This window comes from Rhagoletis zephyria, unplaced genomic scaffold (genome assembly GCF_001687245.7).
Source record: "Rhagoletis zephyria isolate East Lansing unplaced genomic scaffold, Rhagoletis_zephyria_1.1 Rzeph_scaffold_03844, whole genome shotgun sequence".
NCBI lineage: Eukaryota > Metazoa > Arthropoda > Insecta > Diptera > Tephritidae > Rhagoletis > Rhagoletis zephyria.
Genome location: NW_016160927.1, coordinates 28,288 through 52,803, shown reverse-complemented (window position 1 = coordinate 52,803; position 24,516 = coordinate 28,288). Strand labels below are relative to the sequence as shown.

At 35.7% G+C, this 24,516-nt stretch overlaps 1 pseudogene; it reads left to right on the top strand.

Moving 5' to 3' along the window:
* Positions 1-1,583: 1,583 nt before the first annotated feature.
* Positions 1,584-24,516, top strand: part of LOC108369795 (uncharacterized) — a 43,696-nt pseudogene continuing 20,763 nt past the window's right edge.

Sequence of the window (24,516 nt, the reverse complement as noted above, 5' to 3'; positions counted from 1 at the left end):
GATAAAAAAAAATAGGTGTTGAAAATATGCCATCTCAAAAAAAAAACATAGTGTAGCTCTGAGTATTGCACAATATTTAAGTATAGTATTACGGGTGCACTCTACAATATTCTGAGTTATGAATTTTTTACACCGAAGTTGAGTAAAATGAGTACATTACAAGTTTACAAATTTATTAATTTTTTTTTTGATTTTTTTTTGAATTTTCTCGCTGTAGTGATTTTGCTTTATTTTGATAGTTGTTATTACTTTCTTTCAGTGTATAGCAGACAATGCTTATTATAATTAATTTGTATTTGTATTTTTACATAATCTATGTATTTATGGCGTTTTTTTTGTATTTGGTTAAAATACGGAACGAATCTTATTTACATATTTAAATAACGTTCAGTTTTACATGGAATAGTAAGTGTTAAGAAGAAATTGTTCTGCGTAATATTGCCTCTCTGTTTTATTTTTGCGGTTTTTAGAATTTCGTACAAGGAGTATCTGAATTTATGCGGTTTTTGAAAATGCTGGAACGTATCGCCTGTGTTTGTATGAAAGTGAAGAACTTTTTTATGCTGCTTTCTGAGGAGTGCATATACCACTTAAAGAAGGACCAAGTGTTTATGGAAATCTTTGAAATCTTTGAGCGACCTCTAAAAATTTTATATATTTGGATCACAAAATAAAAAAACAGGGGTATATTTTTTGGTATTGAACAATGGTTGTTTTCTTTGGACCACCCTAATGTACATTCATATTGTAAATACAGATATACCCACTGCGCACTGCTACACCAATTATGAGCTCCCAGCGTTGAATTCCGAATGGCGACTAGATATCTGACAATTGTCGACCTCAACAACTGCGACAAGCAGCCAGCCAGCCAAGCCAGCATTGCCATAGAGATACTGTCGCTGGAGCAGTCAACGTTTCCGTCTCTGTCCAGCGTCTCTGCAACGCACGCTGACGCCATCCAATTTGGGTGGCTCTGGTAGTTGAATTGGAAAACAACATCATCAACCGTAGCGATGGCTAGCAGCGATGCCTGCGTCTACGGCGCTAGAAAAGCAGCGAAATGTCTGTCGCAACGAATAAAGTTTGTTTGAATTTACCAAACAGCAATGTTACTATTCAGTTCTTTACGAGTATTCGAGTAGTCAGAACGTGTCCAGTCCGGCTCCAATTGCTTAAAAAGCGCGCAAAGTTACGACAATTAAATTCAAATTCTTTGTCAATAACACAAAAAAAAAAAGCAAAATGCGCACTCAAGTTATTTGCTTTTGTGTGGCTCTTTTGTTCATTGTTTGCGTTCTTTAATTGCTGCAAATGAAGGGAAAATTGGCGCACATCAATCCTTTCGATGACCTCCCATAACCTCTCGAATAAATTGAGTGCTTAAGTTAGCCTAAAATGTAGAAAAAAAAAGAAAATACGAAAAGAAGTCTCAGTAAAAAGCCATAAAAATGTAATCAAAAACACCGTAAAATAGTGCATAGTTTGCCATCTGTCGTTGCAACCCTTAAAGTAGTAGTAGTATTCAAAACTAAAATCCCGCGAAGAAACCCTATTTGAAATTGAGCTTGGCGCGTACAGCAGGTGGCCGCGTGATGATGAGTGCAACGGATGTTGAAAACAGTAAGGAGTCTTGCCTGCAAACTAAGGAAGTTCAACGGCAATTAGCTAAATTGGAATGTGAGTATAAACAAAGCATTAAGAATTATGTAGTTGATATTTTATTAGATTTGAGTTAAGTGCAGTTGAAAATAGTAAAAAAAAATCATAGATATCATACATATGTATGCATGTGCATTAGACTGTACCACCTTACAAGCGAACAAAAAAGTTCGGCGTACACCTCTGTGTCTAAGGTATTTTTATAAGACAATCTCGAAAATGGTCTTATTTTTTACAACGCTTTTATCAACTTGCAATGTTGTGTGTCCAAACCAACATTTATACTATAAATATAGCAAAGCTATTTATGACAAAGTCTAGATATCAACCTAGTCTAGATGTCAACCTCGTTGTAGATATATGTATATAAAAGACATACAATTAGAAGACTCTAGATGTCGCCTAGCCAGAAGAAGTTAAATATTGCGCCTAAAAATATGCACCAACTTACCATGCGACAGAGCTATCGAGGCTGAATGGGGCAGTACCCGTTTGGAATGTAGAGTGGATTGAGGCACTTCTACAATCTGGAAGTGGTATTATGTATAAGAAATACGAAAATTTCAACTCAACAATTCCATCGATTAGAGGTGTTCGCCTTCAGCCTTTTGATAGGGTCAATGCTAATTAGGCCTCTTAATAGTCAGGTAGCTATCGTAGAAACTTAACCTTGAGGAAATAGTGGCAAAAGCATAAGTTGTCTAACTCTAAAATTCTTGATCGTTTCCATTTCTTCCCGATTACAAGGATTACACCTACGCGAAAATGGCTCCAAGCAGCTCTTTTTATAAATTTCCTCAATGGATGATTGATTGGAGCGCGGTGCCTAGAGGGAGGGAGCAGTGATTCAAAGGAAGGGTTGACAGGAGGGAGCGGTCTCCTGCCATTAACTTTCCATCAACTTCTAGTTGAAGTTTCCTAACTGCTGAATGCCACTTAACATTCGGTAAGCGGATAAACTGCTCTAGGATGTGATGTAAATAAGGAAGGTAAGCATCAACTCTGTTAAAAAAGCGGCACATAGAACTCGTTAGGGAGTGCCTAACGTTCTCCCAATTACGATTTAATATTTTCTAATTAGAATTATATGGGTACTAAAAGCAAAGCACCACCGCATGACCGTGACGTAGACGTTGCTTCTCTCTCTTTCTATCGATAGAAAACTTGATATATTTCTACGTACTCCTACGCCGCGCTATGTACACGTTCGTGGGTAACCGCGCTCTAAGCCATAGCGACAACCGCAGAGTTGATCAGTTGTAACGACATTATCGGGTTTGTGGAGGGTGAGAGCGTCGCTGGCCACCTGTGGGTTACTCTTGGACATATGGATATCAGCTTACCGAACTTTGAGAGAAGGGGCCATATTAAACAGAAAAAAATGCAATAAATTAATAACAAACCGAATTATTAAACAATTTTTTTACAACCCAGCCAGCAAAAAATCTGAAAATAGATCCGAGACGGGCAAAAAAAATGATGAAATGCGGTTTTCTGTCGGTTTATCGAATCCATTTTCGGATACTTTGACGATCTGTGTTCCTGGAAAAACGTACGGACAGACGAGTATTGAAAATAGTTTTGAAACGGATACGTTTTTGGTTTTTTCCGATATTTTTTGTTCAGTATGGTTTCCTTTTGCACTTCACAGATGCTTTTTCATGGTTCGAAAAGAAAAAAAAAATACTAGCACGCTCATCTGGAAGATCAGCCACTGCCGACTACGTACATATATGTATGTGCATACTTTATTATTGCTTTCAAATAACATGATCTTTTTCGAAAGCTGTCGGAAAACAAAAATGAATGAAAATAGTACGAGACCGCACTGTGGACAAAATTTACGTTTCTGTACTGGATGGGATGCTTTAAGAAAAAATGTTTCGCTTAGTAATTATCCAGCTTTCAATAAAAATCGCAAGCAGTATTTTACATTCTCTCTGTCGCTTGAAAAGGTACTTTGCCGTTGCTTCAAAGTTTCTTTAAAAAAATATACAAGCAATTTTTCTTGAGTACTGCAAACTGATTTAAGAATTTCTGATGGAAGAAACTTTCTTTTTAATTTTGATTATTTCGATTATTCCAGTAGAACTATTTAAGAAATTTTTTTAAATTGCCACCCCTAGGTTCGGCAAAAAAATCCAATTTGTCTTCGAAATATACCTTAGACTCAGTTGAGAACGGCGAACTTTTTTGTTTGCTTGCGAGGAGGTACGATCTATTGTGCATATACTTACATATACCTATACTGTTTTCAAAAACTCATAAAAATATTTATAGGAATTTCTCACTGTGCATGAGCCAACTCGGTCAATTTATAAAACTGCGCTCTTATTCAAAAACCGACTTCTTAAACGTCCACATATCTAAAATTAATAGTTTTGTGTGATCTCATAATTTAACGAGCAATTCGATAATTGCGAAAAAATATGGAGTGGCGTAAGAAAATATAGACATAATAGACAGTAAAATAATTAATTTACATATGTACATACTAACATACGTACATAAATACATACATTTCCATATACTAAATAAATACTCACCCCATTTACTTGCAACGGCAAAAAGTGTGAATTCTTCTTTCTCGGTTTTCATGAGCCAATAAAAACATTTCTCCATGAAAATTAGTTTCATTGTCTAATTTTGACTGACAGCGAATATCTGGGTGTGAACTAAAAGAACTAAATTAAGCTAACAAATCTGCTTGTTTGTTTATGAAAAAATATAGAAAACCAACATTTATTTATGTGTGTATGTACATATGTAAAAAAAAAATGTATGTAAAAAAACTTGTCCAGGGGAAGCCACACCAACAAATGGCAGATAATGTGACTTCTGATCCAGAAAAATTCATAAAACGCGCGTAAATTCAGACAATGACGTGAGGATTGTGGAAGTGACCTTAAAGGTATTTTTTCGAATTTTATTTTGGTGTGAGTAAAAGCATAGACAGACCGCAACGTTGATCCGGATTAACGGTGCAATTGATCTGATCAAAATTGTGCCTTGACAGACGGCAGCAATGCGGATTTACGAGCCGCGAGGTCGTAGGTTCGAATCCCACGGCCAGTATAATATTCATTTAATTTTTTTTTATTCATTCAATTATAACCTCTATATTTTTTTAAGTGGTTTTTAGTTAGTTGTTTGTTTAGTTAAATTAAACTCTAAAAATTTAAATTAACTAATAATAAAATAAAAAATGTGAAATAAAATAAAACGAACGAAAATAAAATAAAGTAAAATCAAATAAAATTAAAAAAATTTAAGTAACGATAAAACAAAATTTGTTTGGCAATTGCTCCAACCGAAGATCGAACCTGGGACCTGCAGGCTTGTAGTACGCTGCCCTCACCATTCAGCTAGTTTCGCGGATGAGCTACCCTGCAAAAATCGCGACTACTCCATGCATACGTGTAAAGAGTACTCCCTAAGGACCAAGGAATACTCCAAAATTAACCACAATTCATATAAAAAATATGGTCCAATTAACATTGCGATGTCCTAGGGCAGGACCATATACTCCATCTCTGCATTACATCAGAGTAGCACAAAACTACTCCCAACATACTCCAATGACATTATCGTTATATTTTTTCGTTTGTACACGCTTTTGTTCTTCACTTCTCATATGCTTTTTCGAAATTAATAAAAACCAAGACAAAAATTAAAAATTACATGTTCCTCTGACGGCATTTGAACCTGAACATGCTGGGAGCTCACAACTAACAGCGAGCATCTCTACACGTTCAGCTACAGCCAGACATGCAAATGTGCTTTCAAATGCTCAACTTCAATCACATTTCGTTAAAACACGTGCAGTTATCGGGTAACAAAGAATAAGCTGGCGCGAGATACGAGTTGGTCCGCTACAGCATGACAGAGGAACACTTTTGTAAGTACTCCAATATACCACAAATGGACTACATGGTCCAACGATTTTTGCAGGGTAGTTGCCGCTTTGTTTGCTCAGAGAGCGTAGAACACAAAGAAAAATCAAAACTAGCATGGACATCCACCTTGTCGTTGGTAATGCAATCACCGTGTTAATTCAAATAAGTTCTTATTCGATTTTAATTATATTCCTACCTAAATTAGTATGATGACTGCATTACCGATGAAATGGTAAAATGGCAGTTTTGCCCTTTCTCTGTATTTTTCACTCTCTGAACCGAGTTAAGTTTATGAATTAATCCGGATCAACTGCAGTTAATTCCCGAGATAATTCCGAATTAACGAGTTGATCCGGAACAACGCTGCCGTCTGTCTATGCTTTAAGAGGTGAATGCGTTATAGTTTATGGAGAAGAACAAAGGGCGATCAATCCAGTATACATATACTTATGTACATATGTATGTACATACAATTAACAGTCGTAGGTTTCCTTAAAAAGTTTTTACAAATCTTTATGTTGTAAGCATGCAGCTGCTACAATGTTCCTACATACATACATACATATATACAAGTGTATGGCAGAGTGTTGGCCCTGTAGCGTCACACTGACGATGACGTCGTCGACAGCGTTAAAATGTTGCCGCGAAAACTGAATGAAAAATAATTAATTGTAAAAAAACATGTAAATCATGTCTAATACAAACATAGGGTATGTAAATACATACTAACTACATACACACGTATGCACACAGAGTGTTTAATGGAGAGCATTGTAAAGAGCAAAAAGTATTTTACATAAATAAAATCAAATGCTAGTGTTGTTGTTTATATTTTTAAAATATAAAACTTGTTTTTTCCAAGTATACATAAGCAAACACAAACTAGGTATGAATGTATGTATATATGTATATCTTCGTACATATTTACATGAATACATTAATTACTACTTTTCAGTAAATAAATTATTAAGTCCGTTTGTTTATGCGTGGTTGACATACACACAATACAAATACAAAAAAAAACAAGTTCAAAAATAAAAGCGGAAAAATCTACAGATCGATGTTTTTTATTACAACAAATAAATCTAAACACAAATATGAATGTATCCCTGTACATAACTATTTATGTATGTATGTAAATATATGAACTTATTAGGAAGGGTCATATTTTGTGAGAGCAAGGCCAGCCGAGCTATTCAAGTACGGCGGCGAGGAGCTGATGAGGTGCATTCATCAGCTCGTATGCAGAATATGGTCAGATGAACGCATGCCCGACGACTGGAATTTAAGTGTGCTCTGCCCAATCCACAAGAAAGGCGACCCCGTCATACGCGCCAACTACCGCGGAAACGCCAAATCTTGGAAAAGACCCGCGAGATTAGGATCGACACACACCATCTATTTGTCGATTTCAAAGCCGCTTTCGACAGCACGAAGAGAAGTTGCCTTTATGCCGCGATGTCTGAATTTGGTATCCCCGCGAAACTAATACGGCTGTGTAAAATGACGTTGAGCAATACCACCAGCTCCGTCAGAATAGGGAAGGACCTCTCCGAGCCGTTTGATACCAAACGAGGTTTCAGACAAGGGGACTCCCTTTCGTGTGATTTCTTTAATCTTATGTTGGAGAAGATAATAAGAGCCGCAGAACTGAACCGCTCAGGCACAATACTTTATAAGAGCGTACAATTGCTGGCGTATGCCGACGACATCGATATTATCGGTAAAAACAAGGGCTACGTCTGTTCTGCCTTCTCGGGATTGGATAGAGAAGCAAAGCGAATGGGTCTGGTGGTGAACGAGGACAAAACGAAGTATCTCCTGTCAGCACACAAACAGTCAGAGCATACGCGTCTTGGCACCCACGTCACTGTTGACAGTTACAAGTTTGAAAAAGTAGACGACTTCGTTTATTTGGGAACCAGCATTAACACCAATAATAATGTCAGCCTTGAAATCCAACGGAGAATCACTCTTGCCAACAAGTGCTACTTTGGGCTGAGTAGGCAATTGAGAAGTAAAGTCCTCTCTCGTCGTACAAAGATCACACTCTATAAGTCACTCATCATTCCTGTGCTGGTGTATGGCGCCGAGGCATGGACAATGAAAGCATCTGATCAGGCGATTCTTGGAGTTTTCGAGTGAAAGATTCTGCGAAAGATTTACGGGCCATTACAACGACATGGACATAGTGCAGCGAATTAAAACACAGCGGCTCCGCTGGCTTGGTCATGTCGTTCGAATGGACAGAAACGCTCCTGCTCTGAAAATATTCAACGCAGGCCGCGATGCTGGTAACAGAGGAAGAGGAAGGCCTCCTCTGCGTTGGAAAGACCAGGTGGAGAAGGACTTGGCTTCACTTGGCATTTCCAATTGGCGTCATTTAGCACAGAAGAGAAATGACTGACGTGCTGTTTTGGACTCGGCCAAAATCGCTTAGGCAGTTACAGCGCCAATAAAGAAGAAGAAGAAGGTAATCATAATAGAGTAATCGTTTCGGCATCGGAAAAATTTCGTTTGGAGCTAAAACGGTCGAAAAAAGTGCTAAAAAGAGCTAAATAATACCAATAGTTAAAATGAAGAGCTATTTTTTTTTTAAGTTGAGCATTTATTGACGTAAAGTTTTTTTTTACATTTTCCGTATTTTTAATAAAGAATTTTATAAATTTAAGTGCTGAAAAACAAACTTTCAAAATCACAATAAGCTTCGAGTTCATTGATATGGAAATTATACGTATACTTATATGTATGTATGTATATACTATATATATAAACTAGACAATGAACTAAAAATACTTTACAAACTATTAAAATCTCGTAAATATACCGGTTTTTCATTCAAAATTAAGTAAGTTTATAAGGTTTAGGTGGTTACGAAGCATTTACGTGCTTAGATGAATACCCCTATATATTCGCTTCCCTACACTTAGAAAAAAGCATTTCCTTAAATCAAGAAAACAGTATCCTCATTTTCGAGTGAGTATTTTTTCCTTAATATCATGATAAAAACATAGCAAGGTATAACCGTTCTCTCAATTTGTCGGCCATGATTTTTTTTTGAAGTTTGCCAACATTTTAAAATCATATAAAAGTGAAAATAAAAAATTGAAATTGTTCGAAATTGTTGTTGCTTGAGATTGAAAATGAAAATGTGTGTGTGAGTTTGTGAGTAAATTTAAAAATTAAATTGTTTGGAAACGTCAAGAATTTTAAAAGTGACTCTCAGCGGTTCTACCTTACTATATTTTTATCATGCTTAATATTACGAAAAATTTACTCAATTTTAGAAATTTTTCTTTAATTTAAAAATAGGGCGTCATTAATTTGAAAAAGTAAATTTACTCAATATAAGTAATAATTTCATCAACATAAGCTATAATTTCCTTAAATAATTTTGAATTTTGCCAGTGCTGTTAAGACAAAGTTAATTGCTTTCCTGGCAAATGTCGGCTGTGGCGTCGCGTGAAGACTACTGCTTTAGGTTCCGAGATTGCAGGTTCGAATCCGGTTGGAGGTGGTTAGAGTAAGGTAAGTCAATTATGTATTTCAATTGAAATATAAATTACAAATTGTAAAATTAATTTCATATATGGAAAAACCTAAATACTCAAATAACATAAAAAATAAATTAGATAAACTTGTTTTTTTTTTTTAAATACAATTAATAAATAAATATTACAAAAAAAATTTCCTGCTCTGGGACTAGAACCTTGCATCTCTCGACTAGCCCTCCAGAGCTTTGTTCTTTACTTAAAAATCTTTTCAACGGAATAATGCGATTTTTGATGCTGTTAAAATATTTTGTTTCATATTTTTATGCAGATTTTTTAAGCTTACGCTGCGTTTACATATGTAACACAATTTGAGACAAGACAATTGAGAATATGTATTAGTTGTCAAATTGTTGTGTACAGTAGGCGTGCAGATAATTATAAAAACCATACATTTTTCAGCGTTTGGCGTGAATTTCATATTATTCACTAAAATATCCAAACACAAACCACTCTTTCATAATTCTGCGATTAACCAAGACGTGACCGAATTGTCCAATTTAGTGTTCAACTCACTGTTTTATTCATAACAAACTCTATTTTTGGAGGTGTTTTCAAATCGGTCCAGCTCACGTAAATTTTAATATTTTTCCGAATTATTTTGGCGGACGTCTTGATGTATAATAAATTTTGTAATCCCGGTGGAAAAATCGCAACTTTTTTTTGGTGATGCAGTCTACTGTAGATATGTACATATATTCTAATCAAGAAGGATTTAGGAAGGCTTTATTTATGTTTATATTAAAGGGGTTACCACCTTTACATAAAGTCAGAATCGCTTTAATTAACAAGCTAAATGAAATACTTGAATAAAGGTATTAAACGATAGAAGCTCAAAAAGCTTTATTTCGAAACGTATTTTTAAAGAGAGTTGGCACCTGTTAAGTAATTCAAAATCATTTTAATTGACAGGTTAAATGAAATATTTTAGTAAGGGTGTCAAACTAGAAAGGTTAAATTATTCTAAGATATGTTTGAAGGATGTGTACCAGTTTAAAAGTTAAATTTATTGAGAAGAGATGAAGCTTATCGTTACAACACCGGCGGCGAACAAAAGAAATTAAAAAAAGCTTGTTTCTGTTTTCAAAATAAAATTTAGCCAAACTATTTTGAAAACATATTATAAGAGAGTTGCCACATTTACAAAATTTATTTATATATGTTGAGTAAATTATAACAATTTGTCTTTGATATGAAGCTGAAATTATATTCATGTGTATAAAGGCTATCTATTTCAAATTTGACAAACACATTGACCATGCGCCGAGTTATAATTTGAGTCCCTAAATTCCCAGAAAATATCTTATCACAACTCTATAGCATTCCGTATAACAGATTGATGAGCAGTTGTAACATTTGATGGGATTAATTTAACACGAGCGTATCTGCAGGCAAAAGCTGGAAAATATGTACGTACATACGTATGTATGCACAAATAATCTATGCGATAAAATAAATCTCCCATAACATTTTATGCTGTACAAAGCAAACTTGGCGCTGTTGACAACTCATCGCCAGTTATGCAAGGATGCTGTGGATGGGCGAAGGCGACACGAAGCGTAATTTGGCGCCACAGAGATTATTTGGCTGCTGTGAAAATGGGAGCGGTGATTGAACTCTGCTGCCGTAATAACACAAAGGACAAATGCGTATTGAGATACACAAAAGGTGTGGATTATCCCTCGTTGTTGTTGGTGGCCAGGGCACGTAAAGGCAGCGTTTACGGGAATGCTCGTAAGTTAGCTTGACAGCAAGTGTAAAATCCCAATAAACACCAAAAAAAATATTTCTCCAACCTTGGAGAAATTCCTTGGTCTCGAGTTGATGTCCAACATCATTCTCCATCTCATCTCTAACCGACGCGCAGATACGTAAAAAGTGATAGAGGAACGAATTTTTAATTATCAAGTGAAAAACTAAAGCTATATAAAGAGGAAAATTACCAAGAAAGAGTAAATAATCTCCAAAGTATCCTCAAATAGTTTTGAAAGAAAATAAAACGCGAAGTGAATTAAGTGGCAAAATTACTGTCGGACTGCATACTGTGAAGTGAATTATTGTAATACGATATTGATTAACTACATAATATAAAAGGAGTAATAAAATAAAAAATTAATATTTAAATATAAGGTATTTTTCTATTTCAATTTCAGTATTTCAATGATATGTTTTGAGACCAATGGGAGAATTACACTGGAGTTCAAGTTGAGAACTAGCATTTTCTCAACTTGAGAAACAGTCCTTTTTTCATGCAAAGATCCTCCACTTGAGGTACTATTGAGAAACAACGTTGAAGATTTGAGAAATATCTTAGTTGTCAACTTAACCTCGAGTTTGTTGGGATATTAATTTTGGTAACCGACTGTAGACAGATAAATGTTCAAGTTTCATATTTATTTGACTACTACTTAAAAGGTAGTATGTATGTAAGTATGTATGCTGATGAAACCCAAAGGGAGAAGTATGCTAATAAAGTGAATGTGAAAATATGTACATATGTATTTATATATCCATACATATGTATGCACATACATACATTTTTGAAACTAATTAAATCCATAGTATTACCTCATCTGCTTTCATTGGCATTGGCAGGTACGCACACATTTAGTTACATAGTAGAAATTTCACTCGGAATCAATGCCCACTTGTTGCTTTGAAGATAATAAACTAATTAAATTGCGAAGGTCATTTGCAATCATCTCCAAAATACATTAGCACGCAAAATTTCCTATTCTTCAGTGCTTTTCGTTTCGGTAGTAAAAGGTCACTGCGAGCGTAGGAGGTTGGTAATCTAGTTAGAATTGCATAGATATTTAAAAGCAATAAGAATTAAAGTGTCTTACAATTTCGTACAGCTGAAGAGGGGTATGAATGCGTGGCGGTACTGGCTATTTATATAGAATGACTAGTGATAATAAAAATCGAGACGAACATTAAACAAATACATTCAAGTGTAGATATGTATCGATTGATATAAGGATGGTAAAAAAAAGAAGTAAAGTCGGAATTTGTATGCTCTCACCCCTAGGATTTTTCTACACCGGAAAAATACACCCCTGTTTTTATTTTGAAAAAAAAAAATCGAAACTTTTCCATGCATCGTGGAAATGGTATTTTTATGATGTCCCTCTATTGCATTTGTTGGCCTTCTTTGGGGACCCATCGAAAATAGTTTATATTAAGGGGCATAGAGCAGGGGGCGAATCATTGAAACTCGATTTTGCTTTTTTTTTTGAACCAGCCTAATGTGTGTACAACCAAAGGCTTTTCTTCAAATAACCGAAACTTGTAGTAGATCTCTAAACGTACTCAATTAAATTGAAAGCAGCTCATGAAACCTTAAACTTTCGGGCGGTATATCACTGTAAACTCTAAAGATGCTAATCTCATACGTTAAAAAGCTTGAAAACTTGAGAATTTTTCTACCTTCAAACAATTTTCTTTGCGCCCAATAGCAAGGAATGCAAGAAGAAAGTCGCCAATGTATGTGTGTACGCATGTTAACTGACTTGACACTAACGTCGATTGGGCGCCAGACAAGTAAACCACTAGACTACTGAAAGCCAAAGTGCGTCTCAAGTGCAGCAATCTTACCCTATGTAAATTCGGAGCAGTAGTCGAAAGTATTAAAAATTGTTATTTGAATAATAACAATAAAAATTTCACTAATAATAGCAACAAAAGAAATGAAAACAAAGCGAGTATTTTGTCTCTTGAGTGTCAAATATGCCTTGAGTAAGAGAGAACGAGTATATATTTACAATGCAAGTGAGAGAACGGAGTAAACGAAGCATCAACTTGTTGTTAGCTTAATAATCAACACTGGTATTCAAAGATTCTTACTGCTAGTTTGAATTTGAATCAATTTAAGTTGTAAAGAAAAACAAAAAATTCATATCAAAAACGCTCTAGAAATTAAAAAGAAATTTTCTTCTATTAAAATTTCCATGGCAGAAGAAAGATTTCAAATGCCTTAGTTGGAAAATTGCTTTTAAAATTTGACTATGAGGCAGCTGAATGTCAGAAAATAAAACGTTTTTATTACTTCACCTGTTTATTGCGGAATGAAAATTTCTTAAACCAGTGGAAGAGGGTTCCATCTCGGTTTGCCGGTTCAAAAACGCTCTGTTTCCGAATTTGAAATTTGAATTGAATTTATATTGAGATAGGGCATTTTCGAACTGGCAAACGAGATAGGGTGATCTTCCCACTCAGCCAACGGAATGATCGTATATTTGAGGCCGTGATAGCAGAAGTGGCTTAACCCAGATTTTTTTTTTTTTATCCCGTTTGAAACTACTTTATGAGGTTGACTGCAAAAAAAAAATGTTGGTTACGCGACTTTTGCTATCATGGCCTCATTAATTTCTTCGGGATAATAAACAACAACGGCAAAGTTCTTTTTCAAACAACATAAATAATTGTGGTAACCTGATATTATCTGGCTAAACATTATTATTCTCTAGTGTATTTGTTTTGTAAACTTAGCTAAAGATATAACCAGATAACCAGGTAGGTTTGAATACCTCAAATGAAAAAAAAGTTCTGGAGAGCTGGAAGCCAAATTTTAAATGCAAGAAAAAGGTGTTTGAATAGACATATCGAGCCCTAACTGCCAAAAATATGATGCGATTTAAAATTTTTTTCATGCAGGAACGCATCTACATAGATGCTTTAGGAATATTTCTGTATCACAAAGAAAATAAAAAAAAATGTCGCTTTTGTCTTTTAAACATTTAGGTTTTGTTGGATTTGTTTTCAGTATCGCTATCTTAAATTTTTATGGCTCCTATGTTATGAATCCGGTTTATTCCGGAAGAAGGTTCAACAATATGCAATAAATGTTAAAAAAGAGATATTCAAATTATATTGCTTTAGTCCGCAGAGAAGGCCTTCCTATTCCTCTGTTACCAGCATCGCGACACGCGTTGAATAATTTCAGAGCAGGAGCGTGTCTGTCCATTCGAGAGACATGACCTATACCATTTTAAAGCTCATACAGCTCATCGATAAGTCGTCTTTTAAATCTAATCTTTCCCTGGAAAACTCCATTGTCCATGCCTCTACGTCATACATAAACACGGGCGTAGCCGCTGGATTTTAATTCGCTGCACTATGTCTATACCATTTTATCGTTAAATCGTCTGCGGTATTCGAGATCGTCAACGCGCAAAGGCCCGTAAATCTTTCGCAGAATCTTTCCCTCGAAAACTCCATTGTCCATGCCTCCGCGCCATACATCAGCACGGGCATGATGAGCGCCTTATAGAGTGTGATTTTTGTACGACGATAGAGGACTTTACAAAATGCGAACAGTACTTTCGGGTACATTTCTAAGAGAACAAAATGGTAACAAAACTCCCCGGAACGTTTTGGACAAGAACTACACGGGAATAATAGTCTAAGGCACTTTGTCTCGAAGAACAATTCGGGATCTAATGTCTAAGGAACTTTCTGACTGAGAACAAAAGGCGAACAAATCTTCTCTGAACTATTCGCGAATAATGGAGAACAAAATTTTTCACATATGAAGCCTTCATTACCTTGAAATATTTGAGTATTAAAATTAGTCAAAAAAGAACTGAAGTCTACGAAAGACTTAAGACACGAACTTTTGCTGCATAGAAAATGAAAAATTGTTCCATAAATGTACCTTAAACGAACTGGAAGTTCAATTGAACCAGATTTTCCCTGGCTTCGAATTAACAATCGTAGCTCTCACTGGAACGAGTTTTCTTACCAACACACAGACTCACTCTCATTCTTAACTTTAAATTCTCAAAACGTTTGTTCTCATTTTGTTCCCTAGCAGAACGTACCCCAGATTTTTGTTCTTATTTGATCATCCGTGAAAACGTCTTCGATACTTTCGTTCTCAATTTTTTCTCATTGGAAATGTTCCCGAAAGTTTCGTTCTCATTCTGTTTTTTTTGAGAACGTTCCCGAGAGATTCGCTCGCATTTTGTTCTCTTCGGAAACGTTACCAAATCTATTGTTCTCAATTTTTTCCCATTTGCTTCTTTTGTGGGAACGTTTTTGACATTAAATTTTGTTCTCATGCAGAAGTAAACCAAAACTGGAACGCGTTCTTGGTCTCTGATTTCATGGCTCATATATTATTGGTGTTAATGCTGGTTCCCAAATAAACGAAGTCGTCTACTTTTTCAAACTTGTAGCTATCAACAGTGATGAAAGGAGATACTTAGTTTTGTTTCCGTTCCCCACTCTATCTAATCCCGAGAAGTCAGAACAGACGTAATAGGCCATTAGGGCCTTATAATAAGGTATTTTATAAGCCTTACTTTGCACAGAAGATAATTTGTATGCATAAGAATGTTTCTCAGAGAGAGAAAGTGCTTTGCCTACAGTTTTACGACGCCTCCGAACGACGGATAGTTTTAAAAAGAATAAGAAATTAGAGAAAATTGGGGTTGTATAATATTTAGCCACAAATTCGAAAACAGTAATTAATTTGCAATGTCCTTTTTCAAAATGATCTTGCACTATCGATTAGTTTTAGAGAGAAACTTTTGTATGGTGAGCTGTAAGCTTTTATTTAAAAAAATTATCAAATTCTTATTAAAAAAATATTTCAAACTAATGATTACCCATCGCTTATCTTCTTCTTGCTAACCTTAAATATATTGAAATATTTTCTGAAATAAATTTTGAATTTCTTAGACTATTTACTACGGTGTATATCAAACTTAAGCAAAGACCAAACTTTTGCAACTGAATATTCACTTTGTTGAATAGCGTTGCGCATTGCTTAGTGGTTGAGAGAAGGAGTCTGCTTTGGAGCACAAAAAAAAATGTGTGTACTATTTTTCTTGGAGCAGCCAACAAACAACCAACCGCCTCTCAACGGCATGGCTTGTTGGAGCGGCGCCGGATGCTCCAAAGTAGACATATACAAGTACAACAACATATTTTGAGTTGGCACATTTGTTAGAACATTTTTGTAGACTCCATGAGTTGCTTGGCTGTGTGCCGTGCGTCGACAACCTGCTCAGTGGCGTAGAAACGCTGACACAATGCGGTACTCTTTCGAGGCGACTTATCGGTGCTTGAAATAAAGAGGGAAAAAACGGACGCGCGAAACACTAAATTCAATGCTAGAATCAAGTGGTGGTTGTTGGGGGGAAAAAATAATAACAAAAATTAAAATAAGTTGGGAACTTTGTGCGTAAAGTGTGCGCGTGTGTGCGGGTGTGTGGCAGAAAAGTAAAATTTTAAATTAGACTTTAGTTATACAAACGTCTGTAGCGTTGAATTACCCCCTTTGCTTTACTGTTTTTGTTGTATTTAATGCTGGAAAATTTTTCCTTGCACGCAAATTTTGTTTTCTAAATGTAGTTTATATTGTTGCTGCCTCCTTGAAGCACTAAAAGTGAAAATACGAATACTTAAATTTTGTGGCAAGATTGCTTGCGTGATTAAGGATTGATGCAATCGGGGAGTTTTTGTGTTTCACTTGTTTTTTTTTCATTTTTTCCTTCCGTTGGTGTTTTTCTGCTAGTTAGCTTCCTGCTGGCGTCATTTCAGTAAATTTACCGTTATATGCTCTTACCTTTGCACTTACACGTGTAGAGTTAATAAGCGAAATGCAAAAAAGCTTAAAATTAGGCATGCAGTATGCAGTTGTAGTTATTGCTGCATATGAGGTCGTATGCGTGTCTGTACATACATATGTATTAAAAAAATAATAATAATTTGTGTAATCAGAAATTCACAGTTTAACAAATTTTCATGTTTCGATTAGTTAATTCGCTTGTAACATTTGTTTCGGCTAATTGATGCCTCGACTTTGCGGGCTTGTTTACTTTTCTTTGTTACTGTTTTTAACACCTGGCATTCATGGCACCCATTATTTGGTTTGTGTATTTAGTCAAGGTGTGTGCTGATATTCTTTATTTGTATTAAACTATTTGTTTCTGCAATTAATTGTTAGTAACAAGTAAACAGCTTGTGGGAGAAAAAATTTCCAAATTTGATGTTAGGAATATTGAAAAATAAAAAATCGTTGGTAAAAAAAAGGTAAACTAAACAAGCGGGTATTATTATTGGAAGTCCGCTGACCTTCGTTTATACAAAAATTCGTTTTTTCTCATAAAACATACATGGAAAACTTTGAGCTCTTCGAGCGACCCCTGACTATTTTATGATTTCGAAATAAAAACAGGAGTATACTGTTTTTCGATATAAAACAATCCTAGGGGGTGAGAGTATTAAAATTCCGACGCTACTGCCACCCTAATGTACATATGTACACTAGATGGCAAATTAAGGGGATCACCTTGTTCTAATATAATATTCCCAGTTATTTTCATGAACAATTTCTTGCATTAATTATTTATGAAAATATAGTTCATTCTATAATATAAACCATATCAATCAAAGTTTCACACTTTATATAAAGTTCACAAGAATTCAAAAAATGTTCATCAAAATTTTAAACTTTTTATTAGGAATATCTAGAAAATTTTCGATATGAAAAAGTCCGTCACCAAAAAAAAAATCTCAAAAATCAACGGGACCTTTTAGCCATTTGAAACTTGCACTTCATCAGAATAAAATTGAACGGGCAACAAAACTGCATACAAATAGATTGTGGGTGCTGATCTCTTTTTCGAGGGTCTTTTCCAAGATTTGGTGTAAGGTGAATACCCCCTGAAGGTGGCTTCCGTATTTGACACAATACACTCGAAAATGTTAACCTATGCTTACATAAAAGGCTGATCCCACAGTAGTTGGTGCGGATGGCGGGGTTGACTTTCCGGTGTATTGGGCAGAGCACACTTAAATTTCGGACGTCGGGCATGTCGCCGCCGTACTTGAATAGCTCAGCTGGATTGCTATTCGTACTTCGGCATAGTCATGTGGTGGAACATCGACTCTGTCATCATCGACTGGAGGCTCTTCTCTACTACTTTTAGTGCTGCTAGATACCATTCAATAGGGTGGAAAAGTGTTCCGTCTATAATTTGAGTATGTTCTGGATAACGGTTACTAGGTCGTCAAGGTTGTTCTGCAGCAGTTCGCCTCGGTATTGGAACTTTCCTTGAGTCGCCCAATGGTCTGATTATGGCAACTTAACGTAACTTACGGCTCTCTCTTAAAAATTCTGGTAAATGAGTGTTGCTTTAATTGAATAGCCGAAACTTAACGTAACTTAATGCCACGTCGAAATCTGTTTCATTTTGATTCTCTAAGTTCTACGTTCCGTATAGTTAAGTTAAGTTGCCATAATCAGGCTATAACTCTCTGGGTAAATTTTCGTGCGTTTTTCCTGTCGGCCAGCTTTCTAAGCTCTTCGCCTCCCGTGTTTCGGACTCTCTCTTCTTATAGCGGCAAATCAATCTCGCTTCCCTCTTATTCTTCATTGTAGGGCCAAATTGTTGCCCTTTTGTTATGAAATCTCCAAATAAGTTTTGCAAATCGCACCGATTTCAAATCGTACGATTTGCAGCACATGCCCGTATGATTCTCATCTGCCATATCAAATGCAGATCCGGGTTGGGGAAAAAACCATAGCTGTTCGAAGTTGTTTGTAAACTTATATAAGTTCTTAGGGGAAGAGGTTTACACATGTCATCACTGAAAACGAGCTAATGTGCTGAGTAACTTCTTAACAGTTGCCATCTAAATCGATCTGCATAGTCTCCATATTCAATTCCCATTGTTATTTTTTTATTGAGGCATAAACTTTGGCCGTTATTCGCAGCCTCATGGATGCCGGAACACTTAGCATTAGATTTAGGAACGAATGCTTCCGTGTGTGATTTAATAGAGAATTTAAACATATTTTATTTTTTCGTCCATAAGTAGTGAAAAGTGTCTATACGACTCTATTACTGATTATTTGCATAAATTTAATAGTATGTTTTTTTTTTTTAACCGACTTCAAAAAAAATGTATATTGCATATTGCACCAATAACTCAATTAAAAACTAATGAGTTAATGTTTGAAGTATGATATCTCAATGTATATTTTTTTTGGAATTTTCTGCCACTTATAAACCGAACTCACATACATGCGCATCCTTTACGCTACTCAATAAAGAAAAGTTTTATTGCCACAAGCACTTTTTCGCACGTTTGCCTGCGCAGGCGAGCTGTGAACCGCGTCATCTGCCAATTAATACGTTGCAATACAAACATATCTACATTCATACATATTTACATTCATATGTATTTATTCTTTACCTTAATGTAGCATTTGTGTTTTTATTATCTATTTTATGTGGACATAAATTTACGAGGTGTGCAGTAATAATAAAGAATAATATTGCAGTGAAATGTGTGTGGTAACACAAATAATGGAAAGTGAAGAAGCTAATAAATCAGAAATGTTTGATGACGCATAATACAAACATATGTACATACATAAGTAAAAAATAATAAAAAAAAATCCAATTAAATGTTAAACGCAAAAGTGAATAAAAACCGAGGATATCAAAGACAAAAAAAAAGATTTATACAAATTTATATAAAATTCAGCAATACATTTTTAATGCAATCATATAGAAATACACGTACTAACTAAGCAAATTTTGATAAGTAACCAGTTTTCCGTAACTTTTTTTTTATTGAAATGAAAAAACTAACGGAAGTGTATATAAATTTGATTATTTTTGGACTAAGTCAATGCCAACATGGAATTGATAAAGAAGTATAAGCAAGGAAAGCTCACCACCGCCGATGTGCGAACTTTAAATAGTACGTATTCGTGAATGTTTTCATATAAGGTATTTATCTATAAGAGTAGGAGTGGGGCAAAATTAGGTATGTAAAACGCAATATAACTAATAAAGCGCTTATGCGAACACTTTAAATAAGCTCAAAGTTCGAATCAAATACATACATACATATATATATATAATCACAAAATGTTAAAAATACTTTAGCCGACCATATAGACTTCGTAATATCAATAAATTAAAAACAATATTTTTTTTCATTCATCCTGGTTTATGCTAGAAAAATTATATTGAGATACCTACGGCGTATGCCCACTGACATTTCGGAAGGGTGTAAGGAAACCGTCCTTATGGATGGCTGAGCTTTCGGGGGAAATACAAGTCTGGAATTAGAATAGCGAAGGGGGAGTCCTTGAAAACCTTCAGCGGATACGTGGAAGAGTATCCCGAATCATTCCGTTTCCTTGGGGCGCTAAAGCTTCTCTTTGATGCTAATTTTCTTTGTAACCCTTCAACAGGAGAAATCTACGGTGAGGCAACGCAAGGGGGATCGTTCAAACCCTTCAATTCCTAGGGATCTGATTAAGATACCTTCGACGCGCATCCAATAAGATTCGGATTTGATTGCGCCAAGCAGACGACTATTTAATAGAGCCCATAGAAGTGGGTTTTCTTCTGCCTATTAGAAGATCGAAGAGGGAGTCATGCAAAAACTGTCTACGAAAGCATGGAAGGGTGCCTGAATTAGCCTAAAAGTTCCTTTTATACCAAAGGCTGGTAAGGGCTCTAATTCGCTCCTTTGCACTTCAGGTCTATCAGCCTGCCATCGTTTATGCTAAAAACGCTGAAGACATATTGACCCGCACATAAGAAATAGGATTCCTCGTCATTGTCGTTCGAGAACGCAATATGCTTACTGCAAGCGGACCTCGGTGAATACCGTCCAGCGCACATTACTAAAGCGGAAGAGGCAGCTTTAAATCAAAAATGTAAAGCAGTAGGAGCCTTCCTCGACATTGGCAACTACATAGGGATGGTCCCGCAGCCAACCCCAGCGAGCCAGAACTGGTCTTGGCTCTTCCCTCGATCGGCGACGACCGTCTGTAGATATTCGACAGTACTTAGGCCTGATCCTGTAACATGAAGCTATCATGGAAGCGCAATTTTGAGAAAAGGGTATGAAAGATTTCGGTTGCCTTGTACTGCTGCAGGAGAGCAATTTTTAAGAGGTGGGATTTCTCACCCAAATTAATTCATTCGCTCTATGAACCCATAGTTTACGCAGCCTTTGTCTGATGGCTATACTTGTTAAGCAACTGGTGCGTGTGCAGCAGATCGCCCTAATCGGTATTAGTGGGATACTTATAACCAAACCTCCACTGGCGCTTAGCGTCATTTTGAACATTGCTATTAGATTCAGAAAAACCGGGTGGTTAACTGGATCGCAAGCTGGGCTCTGGAGAAATTTTATTTCGTCTCTGAATGGGGAGATTGCTGCGCTTCCAAAATTCCTCCCGATGGCTCCTCCTCTACCCCTCAAGAGAGGCCTGGGTGATGCGCAGTTACTGGTAGAAGGGAGCAAGGAACTTAAAGGCTGGTTTGGAGGTGATCTCTTTTGCCAGGAGATCTCCATCAAAACTATGTTCAGGCTTACTGACTTCAGGCTTATGTTTCACTGTTGAAGAGTGTGAGGTCAGTTAGGGAGGTTAGCATATACTCTCATAGTCGCTTACATTTTATGATGGTGCGTTCGAAATTAAATGCTTAGTTTCTTATCTAGTGTGGGTCTTAGTTTTTTTCGCACATTCACTAATGGTAAGTTCCGAATTTGCCGGAGTTTGCCGGCGTTTTTAATCGTGAAATCTTGCACCTCCAGGTAAATAGTAAAAGCTCCGGGTTGCTTAGGGTTAATCCTAGGCCATTTTCATTGGTCCATTTGTCCGCCCTGCTTAGTTTGAAATGACACTGCAGCACCCCTCATCCTCTCGTTTACTGCCAAGGCACATAGAAGAGGAGATAGGACTTCACATTGTAGGGCTCCCTTGCTGACAAATCTGCTCTTCGATACTCCCGCCAGATCAGCCGGAACTATCCTGCATCTCAGGATTTGGTGTACAAGCGTCACCAGTCACCAGTCGCGAGTCGACGCCCAGAAGTGTCGCCGCCATCGTGACTGGTGAGAACAAGATGTTTTTAAGGCACCCTCTATGTCTGAAAATGCTTCACGACTATATATATTGAATACAAAGATTTTTCTATATGCTTTGCCCGTCTCTATCCACATACCATATACATACATGCAAGAGTTATAATTTTGGCATACGTAGAAAAATGTATGTATGCATGTATTTTTATTTGGTTTAACATATGTATGTATATGTATTTACCTGGCACTTGTTAATTAAATCACAGAACAAAGAAAGCAGAATAGCGAATAGAAGTTTATAGGCGAAAACAAGGTGTTTAGCACCAGGGTGTCGGATTCATGCTGAGCGGCCCATGAAAGCCAGTAGGCGAGCGCCGGATTAATAAATGTTTCGTATACTTAGCCTGTGGGTTGGTTTTTGTAATTTAATTTGAAGCGAGGAGAAAATTTGAATCAAATTAAAATATAGTAATATGAGAACATATTTACATACAAAGGTATGCAATCCTTATGTACAGTATCGGTCATATCTATAGCACGCCATTTCAAAGTGATATTGTGTGCAACTTATGTTTATTTATTTATTTTTAAGAATTTTCAATTAAAATACAGTTCTTTCTCTAACAAACCCCATATAAACCCAAGTTTAACAATTGGTAGTAAACTTCAAAAAAGTGCAACAAATTTTCACCTAAGTTTCAAACTTTTCTCTCGGAAGTATTAGAATTTTTTTGAGTACACAGTTTTTTAGCCCCTGCAATTTTAGTCTGATAATGTGCAAATTTCAAGTGGCTACGAATTACCGTTAATTTTTTAGATTTTTTTTTGTCGCATTGGCTTCCATATAATGAATAAACTCAATTTATTTGTTTATGGATGAAAACCGCAACACATTTGGCGTTTGTTAGATAAAGAACTGTATTTTAATTGAAAATTCTCAAAAATAAACAAATAAACATAAGTTGCACACAATATCACTTCGAAATGGCGTGCTATAGATATGACCGATACTGTATATAAAATATTATTTACAGTTGTTCACGAAATTAATTAAAATTTCTGGTAAAAGTGCAGAGAGCTGCTGTTCATGCAACTGTGGCACATTTCAACTAGAAAAGGTCGCGGGACTAAATACATATTCAATACCGATGCCACTCATCCCGACGATTTTTAGACTTGTATCGCGGTTTCCGAAATTTTGCCGCAATATTTTTTTTTTGTGACCGAAACCGAGATTCTCATTTGTGGTCGCAAAAAATTTGCTTTTATTTGACACTGTCTAAGGTATGTACATACATACATATGTACATATTATACACATGTATGTTCGTATGAGAAAATGGTAAAATGAAAATAGAAAACTACGCATTTTAATGTAAATTAATTATGAACACTTGCACGAGCGTAGTTTCGATTCTGCGGCGTCTAAAAGAAGAACGCATATTTTTAAACAAAATAGTCAGATATTGAATTAATGAGTTTCATTTAGTGTAAGATGACATCACTAAGTTGTTAATAAAATATTAGCAATGAATTACAAAATATAAATGTATGTATGTATGTATGCATGTGTGTACATATACTACATATTTACATATATGCGCATGTATGAATGTACATACATTGTACATAAATATAATTATAAACAAACCACGAAGCCAAAAGAGCAACAAAGGCGGAATATTTACCTGGCACTTGTTAATTAAATCACAGAACAAAGAAAGCAGAATAGCGAATAGAAGTTTATAGGCGAAAACAAGGTGTTTAGCACCAGGGTGTCGGATTCATGCTGAGCGGCCCATGAAAGCCAGTAGGCGAGCGCCGGATTAATAAATGTTTCGTATACTTAGCCTGTGGGTTGGTTTTTGTAATTTAATTTGAAGCGAGGAGAAAATTTGAATCAAATTAAAATATAGTAATATGAGAACATATTTACATACAAAGGTATGCAATCCTTATGTACAGTATCGGTCATATCTATAGCACGCCATTTCAAAGTGATATTGTGTGCAACTTATGTTTATTTATTTATTTTTAAGAATTTTCAATTAAAATACAGTTCTTTCTCTAACAAACCCCATATAAACCCAAGTTTAACAATTGGTAGTAAACTTCAAAAAAGTGCAACAAATTTTCACCTAAGTTTCAAACTTTTCTCTCGGAAGTATTAGAATTTTTTTGAGTACACAGTTTTTTAGCCCCTGCAATTTTAGTCTGATAATGTGCAAATTTCAAGTGGCTACGAATTACCGTTAATTTTTTAGATTTTTTTTTGTCGCATTGGCTTCCATATAATGAATAAACTCAATTTATTTGTTTATGGATGAAAACCGCAACACATTTGGCGTTTGTTAGATAAAGAACTGTATTTTAATTGAAAATTCTCAAAAATAAACAAATAAACATAAGTTGCACACAATATCACTTCGAAATGGCGTGCTATAGATATGACCGATACTGTATATAAAATATTATTTACAGTTGTTCACGAAATTAATTAAAATTTCTGGTAAAAGTGCAGAGAGCTGCTGTTCATGCAACTGTGGCACATTTCAACT